We start from the raw sequence: 16,497 nt of genomic DNA on the forward strand, positions 1-16,497 counted from the left end.
CTCTACCCAATCACAAGGAATCTAACTTGCTAGGAGTCTGACAGTTTATTGGTGGTCCCCGGGTGTCCTCAGATTAGCCTCACAACTCTTTGCCTAAAAATAAAAGCTGCCATATCGGGAGGAGGTAAATGGTGTTAGGAAATTCATACTAAGGAATCGCACATTTGATTCGTGTAATAGGCAAACCATAGAGATGACAGGTTATGTGAATATGGACAAATTGTTACATAAAATATTTTGATACCGGTCGTTTTATTAGCCCTTTGTGGCTGTTGCAGTTTCCTGGGACCGAAGTATTAAACAATACTCAGTGGGGATAAAAAAGCCTGAATGGTGTAAAGTAATTGTCTGTCATATAACCACAATTTTATAAGAATTATTAACATGGTTATTCCTTTGGGATATTTACACAGAAATGGTTTTTTTTTTATTTCTGACACAATTTTTCTCACACAGAAAAATATGCTAACATAAAGTCAATTTGAATGACACCCAAGTCTGAAAATTGATCCTACTGGTGTTTAAATATATTTTAGATTATTCTATTCCAAGATCTTTAGGGAATTTCTGATGCATGTGTGCCCTGGCTTATTAAGAATAATTGCTTTTTCTTTTTAAAGTTAAGGGATAGATATATTATCATTAATCAGAATCCTTTTAAAAATATATTTCATGCTGGAGAGATGGCTGAGCAGTAAAGAACACTTAATGATCCTTTGGGAGACCTGACTTGGGTTCCCAGCTCGCAGGTCAGCAGTTCACAACTGTTTGCCAGTATCTCAGGGTCTAGAAGACCTGGCGCCCTCTTCTGGTCTCTCTGTGCACCTGCACACACCTGGTACATAACAGATTAAGGTCCACTCACCTGCATATAGAATAAAACAACACAGTAACATTTTAACAGATATTTCACCGAGAGAGGGGGGGGTGAGCTAAAATCTTATTAAAATTTTATTTTGTAAAATAAAATGAATACTTCACAGTTACTTAATTGCATATAAATATACCTTCTAATTTTAGTAGTCATGAGCGTATCAACTCAAGTTGATATTTTGCTGAGAAAAGGAAACACGGCAACTCCTGAACCCTTTGTATTTTAAGTCAAGTTTTAGTGACAAAACCATTTCAAGTTCTTAAAATATGCTTCTTTTATTTTATGTGTGTGGGTGTTTTGCTTGCAGGGATGTCTGTGCACAAAGAGCGTGCCTTTTGCCAGGGGAAGCCAGAAAGATCCCCTAGAACTGGAGTTGCAGACTGCTCTGAGCTGCCATAAAGGTACTGGGAATTGAACTTGGGTTCTGTCACGAGAGTTTCCAGCGATTTCAAATGCTTGAGCGATCTCTCCAACCCAGACAAAGCAAAAAATACCGATGAGGACCCTGAAAGTGAGGAGTGATTTATCACCATAGAAATCCACAGAAGGTCAGATTTTACGTTCCCATTCTGTATCCTGATCTTCTCTGAGTAGCCTGAGCCTTACCCCTTGGGTTTAATTGAACTTGGAGAGCATGGATGGAGGATGGTAAAAAGAAAGGAATGACTTAAAAGAGTGTCAACTTATGAAGAATAACCTAAGGTTACCAGTCATCCATGTATATAGGTCTTTACCAGAAATACTAAAATCACAATAGCAAAACTTGTTCAAATCCCCTGAAGCACAGAAGAAGCAATCCCACCCACACCCCAGTGTTCTCTTTCTGGACACCAATTTAGCTAAAAATGTATCTCCTAGTAAGAAGCAAGATTCAGAAGGATCCCCAGAGCCGCACTACTTCTTGGGAGCACTGCTTCCTGTGCAGTATACACAGCATGGCTTCAGAGTTCAACTCAGCTCCAGCAAAGCAGACCAGGAGGCTGTAATGCTTCTCTGAGGGAAACATGGTGAGCCAGACTGTTAAAACCTAGCAGTCAGAGTCCTAAAAGAGTTAAGTTTATTACCCCAGAGAGGACGCTGGATAGGAATGGTCCCAGGGAGTTATTTAAATTATTCTTAGAGCACTGGGGTCAAGACATGTCAAAAGATTTAGTGTAAAGAAATGAAATTTTAATTGACAATGAGAGAAATGCAGGTGGCAGACTTACCCCAGTCCCTGGTATTTTGCCTTATGCGCTAGGATATTCTGAACTAATTGGCAGTGGAGGCTGGATGTAGGGTCCTTCTGCCTGCCTGCTGTGTAGCTCTACATGGAAAGAAAAAGAAGTTAAATATAGCCCATTAGGATTACTTTCTGTTCTTTCATTGGAAAAGTATTTCTATAATTTTTGTATGACTAGTCTGCCATATACGAACATAGATTGATTAGGTATAAGTCCCTGAATTTCATGACCATAATTTCTACTTCATAAGCTGTCTTGATTATAAAAATATTACAATGAAAGTAAAGTCATACTTTTGAGAAAGAATTTTCTTTCATTGTGTGTGCGTTGGTTGGGGGTGGGGGGTGGGGAGAGGGTTTCGCGCAGCGCACAAGGCGCACGCAGCGCAAGTGCCCCGTGGAGGTCAGAGGTGTCAGACTCTCTTGCAGCAGTTGTGAGTTGCAGGGTGTGGGCTCTGGCCGTCTGCAAAAGCATATGCGCTCTTAACCACTGAGCCAACCTTCCACTGCTAACATCGCATTTTTAAATAGATAACGGTTTCTAAAAGAAGCTTTCTGCACATTTATATAATGGGTAATGGCTTTCTAGATTGCTTATTGCTGAGTTTGATAACTTATTTCAATGTGACTAAAAGGTCAAGATCCTGTACTTTGTGTGTGTGTGTGTGTGTGTGTGTGTGTGTGTGTGTGTGTGTGTCCCATTCACATGAATATGCTGGAGTTTGTGTATGGGGGAGCTGCTGGATGTCTTTTCTATGGTTCTGCCTTAAAAACAGTGAACTTCCAGAAATCAGTTTTCACCAATACTGAGGCTCTAGAAATGCATACTCATGCCTGGATTTTTATGTGAGTTAGTGTGGGGGATTTGAACTCAGATCCTCGAGCTTACACAGCAAGCAGCCTTACCCACTGAGCCACTTCCTAAATCCCCACACTTGCCTTTTCTATGTATGCTTTTATATTTGCTTTTGAGAAGTTGAGTGGATACAGTCTGGGGGAACTGCCTTGGCTTAGTATACTTAAGATGTTGGTTGGATGTTAGACATGAACAGCAGGCTCCCTACTGAATGTCCACAGGGACACAACTTAGACTCAGTGAATCACGAGGATCCACAAATCATAGTTCTAAAAGTTACGTAAATCAAGACACATTCTCCCAAAGCATGAGAGTTCTTAGACAGAGAGGTGAGTGTATTTTCGTTGTTCGATACCAGTTGGAGCAATGGTGTTTGAGTGTTTGGACCACCACGGGATGGTGCTGGCTGATGACTGCCAGTCATTCTAATCCCCTAGAGTTCAGAGCTCAGGTGGTGTCCTGGGCTGTCTTGTGAGCTTTTCTGACCCACGTTTATGAACTCAACGGGGCAAACAAAATATCGGACATCTTAAAGATGTCAGAGTTTCAACTTCAGGGTAACTTTGAAATTCATCAGCCATCTCCTTTGACAGCGATGGCTGTGCTGATGACCGTCATGCCCGGAGATCAGATACTAATCATGTCCCTGGAAGACATTGCAAAAGAATATGGCCAGCCTTCTGAAACCAGGTGCCATATTCTGGAAGCAGGCAGGGAGCCTCAGAAAGGTTGTATCTACACAACCCCATTGTCAGTCTCCCTGGACTCCAGGGTCTGAGTTAGGCTGCTCATGTGAAAGGAAGAAGAAATACGAATGGCCATAAAAGTCACAGCGTGGCCCGTAGAAGAGCAGGAGGCCGGCTTCACCATCCTGGTGAGTGACGTGGTTATCACACAAGCATATCTAGAGGTGAGTGTGGCCATCAAAACCTGGGCTTGTAATCTGAGGCAGGACTTTGAGCATAGTCCTGATGATAGGCAGAGGGTTCCTCCTCTTCTCCCACCTTCCCTCTGAAAAGCTCACGTCCCTAACCATTCCTAGTCTTTGGCTTTCTTCCCTCTGCTGCAGGGGCACACAATGGCTTTCATCTTTGCTTTCCCTCCTGTCAGCAGACGTTTCTATTTCCTCACTCCCCTTTTCCATAGTGCTCTATCTGGAGCCATGCGTGACAGGAAGCCTGAGGTAAGAAGCAGAACGGACATCTGAGGAGCAGAGAGGAGGCAAACCTGAATGGAAGGAAAGAGATGCTCAAAGCAGATGAGCCTCACAGGGTTTCTGGGGAAAGGTGTAATACATAGTGTGGGGCAGACAACAAAGGACCATCCTGTCAACGGCCTCCATGCTGTTTGGTTAAATGCAAGAGTTTGAGGCGCGTGTGCACATCACAAATTCAATCTTCCCCAAATTTCCAAGATGAGCCCAGCTTCTGCCACATCAACCCCACACGTCGATTTCTGCGCTTTTCTGCTTTAGAATATTCTGTTCCCCCTCAAAGGAGGGTTGCTTAATTGTCTCTCATTTTCAATCTATATTAAGATTTGTTGTTTGATTCATTTTATCCCAACTATCTTCACCTTCCCATATATAATATATATATATAAATTTTTATTTACTTATTTTTTTTACAACACTGTGCATATTTTTAATTCCCTCTTGCATGTCGCTATGGAAGCAAGCACAGTTTCTCTCTCTCTCTCTCTCTCTCTCTCTCTCTCTCTCTCTCTCTCTCTCTCCCTCTCTCCTCGTAAATCTCCGCTTCCTCTGCACTCCTACAGAGGAGAACCATGAATGCTTCCCCTTGTAGTTCTGAACTCTCTCTCAGGCATGAGCCCTGTACATTATCACAACCCTGAACTCCTTGCAAATTACTTCCCTCCTTTTGACTGAAAGATAAATGAAAAGAGCCTTAGAAAACCGAGGCCGGCTTTTCCAGGGGGTGGCATGGACATTTCATACAATAAAACTTGAAGGCAGGAGAGGTCGTGCCACCCTGGCCACTGCTGCCTACACAAACCAGTCACCATTTTTATCAAGCTTTTCCATAACTGTGGCTTACTTGGGGGCACATTCTTGCCCTTTTGGAGGTGAAGGGAAGGATCAAGTTAAAAACCATAAAAAATCCTGAAGTTTCAGTTTTCATTCTTAGGATTATTGGAGTTTGAAATAATGAGTTCCAAAATTAAGGGTGCAAATGCTTCGAAACCAAAACCTTACTAAAATATGGGAAAAGAGAAGGGGCTTCATCTCCTGTTTCAGGAACTGGCTCTCTGGTGTTGCCTCTCCCTCTCTCTCTCTCTCTCTCTCTCTCTCTCTCTCTCTCTCTACCTCCCCTCCCCCTCCCTTGGAAGTTTATCATTTTACATTCCTGCATATCTAGGAAAAACAAAGCCACTCATCTGAGGGTAAGAGCATAAGATAGGAAATGGGGGATGGCAGAATGGTTTCAAGAAGTAGCCATGAGTTCAAAGTGTGATCAGATCTTTTATAAAACTTGCGCTCTCTCTCTCTCTCTCTCTCTCTCTCTCTCTCTCTCTCTCTCTCTCTCATATATTTTTCTACAAATATATTTTTCTACAAATATATTTTTCTACAAATTACATATATATATATATATATATATATATATATATATTTCTTTTTAGAACTCCATGGAAAGCTTTTCTAGGAGAGGGATTATATAGAAAAAATATTTAGGAGGAAAAAAAAACCCTGACCAGACAAATGAACAAAGCTCTAGCTTTAGGAATTGCCTCACTGGGGGTGGGGGATCTAAGATACAGAAACATGCTGAAAAAAACATAACTGGTACCTTTTAGTTCTTAGTTTATCGATTCCACCTAAAAGCACATCGATTTGAAAGGAAGCCTACCTTTTCCCTTGATTAACCCCACCTTCATTCAGAATGCAGTGAGTCCTGCCCTAGAATGAGACCTTTTAGTTTTCAAAAAAAAAAAGTTTTTTTTTTTGCTTCATCTGGGAGACTTATCAGCTAATCAAAGAAGCATAACAAGATGTGGACCAGACGCAAGGAATTGAGGTCACTTAGCATGTCCTTTCCGTGTGCATCTTTGTTTACCACATGACGTCCTGCAAATCCCTGAGAAGTGAGTCACTGTAGGCAAATGCCGTTAAGATGCTGAGTGGTCCCAGTACCAGGAGGAGAGCATGTGTCTGGAGAGGTGAGAGGCGGTTTGGGGAGGTCTTAGCAGGACTCTGCATCCTCATCTGTTTCATCTGGGGGAAATGAGCATCTTTCCTTACTGATGAAAATCAACTCCACTTAGAAATCAAGACAACCATTTGCCAGCCAAACAACGCAGGCACCTTGAGATATTTAAGGAAACAAACTCCCAGTCAACATGGTGATCTTAACAGTCTCCTCCAATACTCTTAGAACTGTGTCAGATTCTGTCCGTCACTAGAGATAAAAAATGAAACCCAAGTCTCCGTCCAGCAGCTTCGCTTGTTTGTAACCTGTATGGACACAAACACTGAGCACACGTACAGACGTCTGACTTCCAAGTTCTAAGAGTAGGTGCCTCTGAATCACTAGGAGAAATGTTACAGGCAGGCCTGCCTTAATAGACATGAAATAATCTTTGTACAGTTCAAGGGTCTGTGGTCCACTTGTATAAAAACAATAAATACTGAAGCCTCCTTGAATCACTATCGAATTGTTTTAAAGGTTCTGTGTGTTCTCGTTGGGGATTTAACAGGATGGGTAATCAGCTTAACTGGAGACCATGGAAGTCACAGTATAGTGAAGATGGAGGGCTGGGGAGTGTTTGGACACTCACTCCTGGTACAGGCAGCAGTGGGATGATGTATTGCATGGCCTATCCTAAAGCACTGTTCACCGCCAGTACCTACAAGCCTCAAGACTTCAGCCATATCACAGTCAGTTTGGCGTTTGTCTTCCTTCTTTGTTCACGCTCCTGTACCGTATCTGCAGTGTTTACAGTACCGCAATGCTGCCTGGGTAGGGATGTCACGCTCGTGTGCTCATAAGCGAAGGCAGTATTTTTCAAGCCGTGAAGTTGTCACCTTGGTTCAGACTAGGTTTGTAGGCTGAGTCGTAGGACCCTTCTTCCAGGTGACTCACTGCCAGGCACACTGCTGACAGGATGTGTAATTTTTCCTATTTTTTTTTAAAATCTTATGTCTATGGGTGTTTGACCTGCATGTACATCTGCGTGCCATGTGTGCGCAGAAAGGCAGTAGGATTCCCTGTGGCTGAAGTCGCTACCTTGTGTGTGTTAGGAACTGAACCCAGGTCCTCTGGAAGTGCAGCCAGTGCTCTTAACCAGAGTCATCCCTCCAGCCTTGTGTATATATTTTAACAATGGAGTTCAAATACAGTTCACAAGACACCTACGACTTGAGCTCCGGGAGCAGATGTGCCTTCTTACTATATAATTTATGTTGCATCTTCAATATTAACCTCCCCCCAGGCCTTAGCTATTTCCGAGAAGCAAGTTTGAGAATGCTGAGGTCTCATTCCTTGCTATTTATATTTTAAACCATATACCCATCCTCTCCTCCTTTTTGCAGATGCCTGACAGGGTGAGTTACTACAATAAGAAAGAATTCAAAGTGCCATAGGTATGCGGTGGTCTAGCATCTTAACCACTGTAGTATAAATGGCCAGCATCTATAGAAACCTCCCCATGTCTCCTAACAGAAACCACATGAGATTAGTAGTAGCATTTTTAAGGCATAGCATAGCACCTCCCTGTCATCTTCTTCACTACTCTGTCCCATAGCAGCTGTACCCATTTCACAGCAGGGCATGACAAGGTTTGGGGTGCTAACGTTCTAAGGTTACTTACTGTGGACATCTATACTACAGACCTTGTATGACTATGCTTATTCCACTAGTATATCCTTTTCCGTTTTGGCACCGCCCCCACCCCACCCCATCTCCTCCTCTGTTCTTGTCGGTGTTAGGAGATTCTGTGAACTCCACTTCAACTCTTCTTTACCCTAGACTTTGTTCTGGAAGGTTCATTTTGGACCTGGAGTTCTGAATGGACAGAGAAAGGGAAACATGGATGATGTCATGCCTTGAAATCGTTGACTTTCACAAGTGTGTTTGTCAAAAGGAGGCAACTCCTATGCTTCCGTGTTGGGCTGTCTCCTTAGCCCCAACTCTGAACTTGTCTAGCTGATTTCTTGTCTACAGCTTGATGATTCTCTACATCACGTGTGAGACCCGTAGCACATCAGAAGCAATGGGGCAGGAGCTGTGACTGTGGAACACACCGTAGGCACACTTTTTGCACCATTATGTCCAGCAGGATCTCTGGAGAGGAGCTCTTAGGGTCACGCTTGACTTTGTGAGCCACCACTATGCTTGAAAGGAAACTGAGTAAGGTAGGGAAGATGGCGGTAGTAACTGTGAAAGGCATCTAAGGGCTGTGCTCTTCTTAGGTCAACTTACTCTGCCTCAGAGGTAGTTAGGAAGTGGTTCACCTGACTGGATAAGACAAAATTCTATATACTAGGTTCTGAGGAAGCCAAACTATTGGCTACATTTGAAATTTTAGGAGAACTGAACGTAAATGGCATTTGATGCAACTGAAGAAGGGGTTTGAAGGTGAGCTTGATGAACAGGAAACTCACGGTACAGAAGAGTAACATGCATCTGCAATGAATGGGGAGGCGAGGACATCTTCATTCCAATCAGGTATGAGTATTTATAATTTTAAAAAGAGAGGGGGAAAACTCTGTAACTCCCTGAACCTATACCCCATGCTCTGAAAAATAATATCCAATGGGGGGCAGGTGGGGGAGGGCTTTATGGGGGAGGTGACCAAAATAGGGAGGTAATAAGAGGAACGAACTAGATGTGACACCAAGATTCTTTCTCTTGATCAGACAAGATAAAGGGAGGAGCTCGGACACCGGGGACTGAGCCACCTGGAAATGAACTGAAACCATGAAGAAGAATCAGGAAGCTGGCAGAAGCGGATGGGGGTGGGGGTGGGGGTGGGGCTAACAGGCGGGGAGGGGGGGTGGGGATGTGGGGGGTAGAGGGTGAGGGAGTGGGGCTAGGAAATGCTCCACACAACAAAGCCACACCTGGAGGCTCAGCAGCTAAAATTCTCAGAAAAGGAAAGATATCAAAGGAAGCCAGAAGACTCTATGTGAGGCAGAGTACCCTGTGAGGCTAGGGTCTGGGCATCTCCAGAAGGGAAGCTCAGCTGAAAGATCTTGGTATAAACTGGAAAGGCTTCCCAGCCTTAAACTGAAGGAGAACCTGTAGTGTGTGTGTGTGTGTGTGTGTGTGTGTGTGTGTGTGTGTGTGTGTGTGTGTGCGCGCGCGCGCGCGCGCGCGCACGCGTAGAGGGGGCGCATAGGGAGAGGGAGTGTTACATGGTACTTTCCATCCCTTATTGAGAAACTGCCCTGTTGGCCCTTAATCATATATAACTTAGGCTTCCAAGTTCTCCAGACACAAAATTCATACATGTTGAAAAATTTACAAAATAACCCCGAATACAACCTCTAACCTAACATTTGAGTCTTCTCCACCCGAATGCTTTTTCTAAATGAACAGTGTGTTTGGGCAGTTGGGCACCACACCACATACATGCACTTTGTTCCATATATAGCACACATGTTTCCTATGTGTCAACAGTACGTAGATCACGGCCCTCTCACATCTAAGTTCATGGAGGTCCGCTTCATCCTATCAAGGACGGCATAGGACTTCAAAGTGCCCCACTATTGTGATATATTTAGCCACGTCCTTGACCCCATCTGTCTTCCACAGACGCCCTTCCTCTTGTTCATTCATTCACCAAATTTTAAACACCACTCCCAGCATACCAAACACGCAGTCGGCCTGAAGATTCAGAATTGACACTGTCTATGCTCCGGCCCTACCAGCGAGTGGACATGCTTAAGATACGGCTGTCTGAACATGGTTCTGAAATAGCCAATCACAGTCTTCTTAAATCCTGATGACTCTGCAGTAGGGAGTAAGTTGTAGGATAGGAGTAAATAAATAAACAAGCAGCCTGCAACAGCAGACCAACACTGCTCCAGGAGCATAAACAAAGAGCCACAGGAGTCCAGAGGGGCAGGATGGTTCCCAGCAGGGCTTTCCTGCCTGGGTCCAGGCACCAGATCAATCTTCCCACAGCAAGCCTTTGATCAGGCTTCTGATCTGCTCAAAAACCTCCTGTGACCCTCGGTGGCCTGGCCTCTTCCCCCATCTGTTGCAGAAATTACTTCAGTGACATCACTGTCTCACTAGAATGGGGGCCATTGTGACATAGTCCCAAAGTGCCCTGGGGTTGTTATTACAAGTCCGGGGTGTAAGTTCTGTCACTGTCACTGTTTAGCTCGATTGATAACAGCCAGTCTACCAACTTCTGAGATTTACAGTCCTCACCTGCTGGCTGTCGATACTGTTCATCTCATAAACTTGGTATAAGGATTAAATGAGATGTTATGGGTAACAAGGTTTTAAGTGTGAAGTGTTTTGCGAATACCAAATATATTCATAGATATGTATACATATAAGCATATAACATACATTCACAACCTACTTGATCACAAATTTATAAATATGGTTATATGCTCATAAGTAGTGTTTACACACACATATGCATACACACAAATGGAGACTATTATATCTCTTTTAGATTCTAAAAAGTTGGTAGGTATTTGAGAAGAAAATATTTGAGAAGAAAAGCAGGGGCAGGGGGATGGGACTGGGAGCTTTCTAGTCTGACAGAATGGCATGAGAATGAGATAAAAGGTTTTTAAGCTTACAGTGTGTTCGTAAGACTGCAGATCATCCTATATGCCTACTAAGTGGGGAAGATGGTGACCACACAGAAAAGTCCGGTGGTCCAACACTGAGTCCTTTCCCAGGAGCTGGCCAAGGAGTCCCAGAGCTAGGAGTGTAGAGGAATGTAGAGATCAGAGACAGTTCCTCAGCCTTCTCAGAGACAAGCTGACTGACAGGAGGCTGGCGGGGAGGGAAGGTTGCTGAGGAATTGTGACTACACTGGGCATTAGGAAGTTGGCTGCTTTGCTGAGACTTTGGACCCAGGTCTTGGAAGCACAGTTAGTGAGATCATTCGTACTCTCAGAAGGACAAAAGTGAGGATTTTCATTTGATGTTATCATGGGGTTGGGCAGATAAGCCCACTGAGGAAGAAAGGAGACAGAGCTGGGGAAAGTTTATCCATCCATCTGCTCTGTGGACACAGAGGAAGAGAACAGAGTAGCCCCAGTTCCGAGAGTTGAACTAGCTGAGGAAGCAGCAGCTGGGGCAGGGAATAGCCCCCCAATTCCTCATGGGGCCCTAAGCTAAATTACTCTCTAGAGACAAAAAGTGCACCCAGAAAAAAAAATTCATAGTGAAAACTAGACTTGGGAGAGACGCTTCCAAGAACAAACAGGTTTCAAGATCCCGAGTATTAGAAACAATGGGTTCGCTGATTATAATTTACTCTCAGCTGCCCTACAGTTCATAAAAGGGTCCCTTCAAAGGCTTTGGCTTCGAGACTTTATTAGCCATGTTTCAGCGACTGTACGTCCTTAAAAGGAATCCAGATGCATTTCTGTACAAATAATCTTCCATTCAGACATTTTACCAGTCCAAGCCCACTTTGATTTCTAATATGTTTGAATAAATAAGACTATGCTGTGGAGCTAATCTGTTTCCCAAGGATTTAGGAGAATGCTGGAGACTGACTGTAAAGTAGGGGCCTTTAGAAAACCCCAGTGTTTTGCAGCCAGATGTCTCTCAGAGCCTTTGACCAAGGAAAGCCTCCATTTGTGCTCCTCTCCAAAGGAAACAGAATCTCTCCCCACTGTCAAAACTAATCGAAGTTTCTGTATTTTATGTGGGTTTCCTCCATTCTGTCTTAGAATATACCAGTACCTACACTGAGAACAACTGCGACCAAATAGAGTTCCTCTTAAAGCTGTTTTTGCAGGGATGAGAACGTGTAATGGAAATCAGTTCTCTTAACGAGACGCTGACCAGCACGGAGAAAACAAAACAAAATGAAAAACCAAAAGAAAAAAAGAATGGTGCAGAACCCCCCAGTTTCAATGAGTACAATGTTTTTTTAGGCCTTTCAAATACTTTTCCTGGGTGTCTGCATGTTGGTAATATTTTAAAGGGCTTTGATTGTGTGTCATGACTTTTCAGAATTAAAATTATATTATCAAGCCATTTTGAAACTTTGCTCCGATATGTACTTACTGTCATAAAATCATAGTTCAGGCTCCGAATTCATTATGTAGTCACGAGGGATTGCTGGGATTGGACTCCCAGCAAACGTGTCTGATGGGAGTCGGAAAGGCCAACACGTGGTGCGGAATCCCTTAGCATATGTAATGGAGTGTCAAGAAATTGACAGACTTCTTGACCAGTTCATTTTCTAGCAACTGAGACTAATATCCAGTGTCTTTTTTTTTTTTTTTTTTTTTTTTTTTTTTAAGAAAAATGGAAACAGTTTCCTTTTTGGTTTAGCTGAGCCTGCTGAGAATAAAAAATGTCGGAATGAATGTGTGGCCCGTCCGAGGCACAGAACCGCTCTATCTTTATTCCATATGTTCTGAAGTGAAGCCTGATGGGGTTTCAGATCGTGGCTGAGATAGCAGAGGATGGGGCAACCCTCCCGAGCGGAAAACGCTGAGCTTCGAAATCCAAATCTCAGATTCAGGTCAAGTTCGCCCAGAGGTTTGCTGAGGCTGGTGGACCTCTGGGTGAACTTGCCTGGAGTCCTGCACTAGATAAGGGCAGATTTCAAATGAACTCAACATGAGTTATGGTTTCAGGTGCCGATCACGTGGTACGGTTCCTGCTGTGTTTCTGTTTAAGTTGAGGGTGAAGATCCACATGAGGTAAAAACGTGTCTCTTCCCAACTTTTCGTGAGTCACTCACAAACAAAACACATTAACCCCTGGCAGCTGGAGCTGGCGAAGTTCTTAGAAGAAGCAGGCTCAGCCACGGTGAGCCTCACTTCCACTTCCGGGATCTGGAAACAGGGTGGAGGCAAGTGCGATCTGAGTATGTTTTATGTGGGTGTGTGCTTACTTCAGACCATCCCTAAGTAGGAATTCGTGCTGACGGCTTTAAATAAAAACTAAGCGCTGGGCAAGATAGGCTTCATAACCTCACGACTGTATACTTTTTCTGGAGAGAGTAATGCAGAGGGGCAAGGTTCTGGGGTCCAAATTGGAAGGTCTGACAAAGCCCTACACAAGTGACATGAACACAGTAACTGAGAAAGATCTGCTTGTCCCCAGGTCTTCCAGCAGCTGTGTTGTCTCTGTTGACTCTTCAGAGACGACTCGATGACCATACTATGCTGAACTTGGGAGTTTTCTTCCCTCTTTTTCCTTCTCTCCCTTCCTCTTTCCCATTCTCCTTCCTTTCTTATAAATCATGCTAACATTTGTTGACCTTGGGGGCTTCCTTCCCCACTCCAATATAATTGATCACTATGATACCCCACTGTAGCCTCCAGGAAACCAACATGGAGCAGTGGTTCTCAGCCTTCCTAACTCGGTGACCCTTTAACACAGTTCCTCATGTGGCGAGGATCCCCCAACCATAAAATGATTTTCAGTGCTACTTCATAACTATAATTTTGCTACCATTAGGAATCATAATGTAGACATCTGATGTGCAGGAGGTCTAATATGTGATCCCTGTGAAGGGATTTTTCAACCCCCGCACCCCCCCAAAGGGGTCACGACCCACAGGTTGAGAACCTCTGATTTATCAGTCTGAGCAGTTTCCATATACTTATTTTCAGGTAAGCACTTTAGATTCCTTCCTGAGGTGGTGAGAAGACTCCTAAGATTGTCTGCTGTGTGCTTTAAACCTACCTCTCCATATGTGAGACACGGATGAGGAGCTTTAGATGTTCAGTGGTTCTCCTGAAGACACGGATAAGCCCACAGGCACTGCCTGAGTCTCTGAGGGGCACTGTGAATTTTGCTTCAAGTGCCAGCTTCCTACCTCGGCAGTAATAGTAATCATTTTATCTAGCCGGATCTTAGAGGGCGCTTTTCAGGATTTCAGTGTCTTCCTCGAGGAAGGTTTAAATTCAAGCCTGTGTCTACTGTCCTCGGGGAGTAGTATGGACTTGCTGGAAGGAAGCTGGGGCCAGGGTTGGACAGTAGTCAGCTGGTCATTACGTCCTGAGTCTCACACAGAATGATGGTCATCCTGGAAACCCGACTGGATCATTTCAAACCTTCAACATTTAGTCACACAGGCAGTTAAAAGATACTTTGAGGAAGACACTGAAATCCTGAAAAGTGCCTTCTAAGATCCGGCTAGATAAAATGATTAATATTATTGCTGAAATAGGAAGCTGGCACTTGAAGCAAAATTCAGGAGACAGCAGTACCACAAAGCCACAATGTTCTTTTTTTTTTTTCTTATTTGTTTGTTTTTGAGTGCTGAAGATCAAATGAAAGTCCTGGCCATGTTAGGCAAACATTCAAGCATGTGGAATTACGCCCTAGCCTTCAAAACAGCATTTTTAATAACAATATTATGATTATGTGTGGCAGTCTGGATTTTTAATGATTTTCCAAAACAATTAGGAGTTACATTCTTTTTTTTTTTTTAATGTATTAAAGGATTTATTTTGTGTGAATGGGTGAATGGGAGTTACATTTTTTTTTTAATTTATTAAAGGATTTATTTTGTATGAATGAGTGAATGGGAGTTACTTTTTTTTTAAATTTATTAAAGGATTTATTTTGTGCGAATGGGTGGGTGTTTTGCCTGCATGTCTATTTGTGTGCTGGGCTTGTACAGTGCCCATGGAGTCCAGAAGAGGCCATCTGACCCCCTGGATCTGATTACAGAAGGTCGTTGGCCACCATGTGGGTGCCAGGAACCAAACCTGGGTCCTGGGAAGCACAGCAGGTGTGGCCGAGCCATCCCTCCAGCACTGGGGAAGACCTGCATTCTGAACGACACGGCTTTGGAAATATACTCACCTGGAATTTCTTGTGCTATTCTTTTGCAAAGGACAAACTAAATATTTTGCTTTCTAAGCTTTCTGTCATTTTGGCCGGCATGCTTTCTGTTCATTGTGTCTGTGTCTGCTGTGAGTTTTATAACTAGCGTTACCATGGCTGTGTCCCTTTTGGAGAAAAAAAAAAAGAGCATAGAGTGGGGAGAGAAGAGAAGCACCAGCGGAAAGGTTTCTGTGGCTTGCTTGCCTGATTTCTTTACTGCTCTTCTAGAATGTCTACATCCACAACTAAAATTAACAGGAGGTTGCAGCTAAAGACAGCAGAATAGTGCACGACGTGGTTTAACCCAGACGGTCACACATCTTCAAAGTGAGAAAATACACGGAGGAGGGAAACTCACGTTCTTTATTTCCCGAACTTCATCACCTGCTCTTGTTTGGTGTTCTCGAGTGCATCCTGGTCAATGGCAGTTCTGGGTTGATGAGCCTCTGAACTTACAAAGCTCCTGGTTTATTTAATCTCTGCTTTTCCGTTTTCACATAAACCAAAACAACCTTGGCACTTCTCTTTAGGATGGAGTCAAGCCATGAACTGTCCAGAAATGACTAATGTCCTCTGCCTTTGACATGGGGCGCTGTTCCCTGGGGGTTGGGGGGTGTTCAGTGGATTGCCCATACTGACCAGCTTTACAAAGGCACCGCTGGCTTGGCTTCAGATGCACTGGCCCCTTGAATAACAGCAAGTGGACCAGCCAGTGGTTACTAGGGTACCACGATGTACTCGCTGGCTTCTCTAGGATGGCTCTGAGATTCCCAGTAAGAACATTACATCGTTATGGTTTATTATTTTTCTTGGGAAAGAAGTAATCTAAATTGAAAATTAATTCATTGATGCATCAAATCTTGGCTCAAGCTATCTCTACTCAATTCATGGGAACCCTGAAGCAAATCCTTTTTTTTTTCCTTGAACAGTAGAAAAAGAGAACACAGATATTTGTGCTTATGTGTGTGTCCACCTGTGTGTGCATGTGTGTGGAAGGCAGAGGCTGAAGCCAGGCATCTTCTCTGGTCACTCCTCACCTTAGGCAGGTCTCTCACTTGAGTCTGATTCAGAATCAGGGGTGTCTTTTGCTGGCCTTTCCAGCCTGGTGTCTGTGTCTCATTTTTCTACTCTGTGTCTGTGTGTCCTGAGAAGCCGTATGCTCACTGGTCTAAAAAAGCAGGGAAGCCCCTGTTGGCCGGTGGAGGTGGGGAAAAGAGCAGCGAGAATGGGAGAGCTGTGGATAGAAAACAACAGGCCTCAGCTTCTTTCCCACTGGCTTACCCAAACCTATACAGCTTGAAACTCTCCTTACATCAGCTAAGGACCGTCACAGAGAGAGAGGGGTTTTTCTCTGTACTGATGGTTACAACTACCTTGGAGGATCTCGCTGCCTATGCATTTGTTTTTATGAAGTGTTTTTGTTTGTTTTGTTTTTGTTTTTGAACCTGTTTGCAAGTCTGATAGCGTTACTTCTCTCTCATGAGCTGTTCAGTCATTGGCCTTCATGCAAAGAATACAATCTAAGCAGGGA

The 16,497-nt window shown here is 43.7% G+C and overlaps 1 long non-coding RNA gene across 1 annotated transcript; it reads right to left on the reverse strand.

Annotated features, from left to right (window-relative positions):
* Positions 1–233: 233 nt before the first annotated feature.
* LOC108351467 (uncharacterized) lies at positions 234–10,548 on the reverse strand. Its single transcript, XR_001838874.3, has 3 exons — positions 9,785–10,548; positions 2,083–2,180; positions 234–865 (listed from the first exon to the last, which is right to left on the reverse strand). It is a non-coding gene; the product is annotated as an uncharacterized LOC108351467 (long non-coding RNA).
* Between the last annotated feature and the right edge of the window lie 5,949 nt (positions 10,549–16,497).

The sequence above is a fragment of the Rattus norvegicus genome, chromosome 7 (genome assembly GCF_036323735.1).
Source record: "Rattus norvegicus strain BN/NHsdMcwi chromosome 7, GRCr8, whole genome shotgun sequence".
Lineage (NCBI taxonomy): Eukaryota > Metazoa > Chordata > Mammalia > Rodentia > Muridae > Rattus > Rattus norvegicus.